Source organism: Antrostomus carolinensis, unplaced genomic scaffold (genome assembly GCF_000700745.2).
Source record: "Antrostomus carolinensis isolate BGI_N321 unplaced genomic scaffold, ASM70074v2 scaffold18586, whole genome shotgun sequence".
Lineage (NCBI taxonomy): Eukaryota > Metazoa > Chordata > Aves > Caprimulgiformes > Caprimulgidae > Antrostomus > Antrostomus carolinensis.
Genome location: NW_010322702.1, coordinates 1 through 460, shown reverse-complemented (window position 1 = coordinate 460; position 460 = coordinate 1).

Genomic DNA, 460 nt, shown 5'->3' with positions numbered 1-460 from the left:
AATGAAAAGCAGACCAAGGGGAAAGCCTTGTGGAGAGCTCCATGGATAGATAGGGTCCTCCAAAGGACTTGTGGCAGTAATGATCAGAAAGGTGGGAGGCAGGAGAGGACAGTCTCAGAAACAAAGGGCAGACCAAATTTGAGGAAACAGCCATGGTCACCTGTGTCAAAGGCATTTGACAGCTGAGTGCTCTATCTTTTCCCTGGCAATGTGCTCTATTCTGAGCAGATTCCTATTAATCCATCCAGCAAAGCCTGTGTGCAGTGCCCATCTCACCACAGGCCAATTAGCAGTGCCTACACCCAGCAAAAACAGAACCAAAATCCTCAAAAGCAGTAAATCAGCTCAGCCCCTCGGCTTTTGTCAGCTGCTCTTGTTAAACTAAGGCAGCCTTCTGGAAAGACTCATTAAGCCAGCGTGACCCAAGCACACAAGCCCTCCTTGCCTGCTGAAAGGCAGG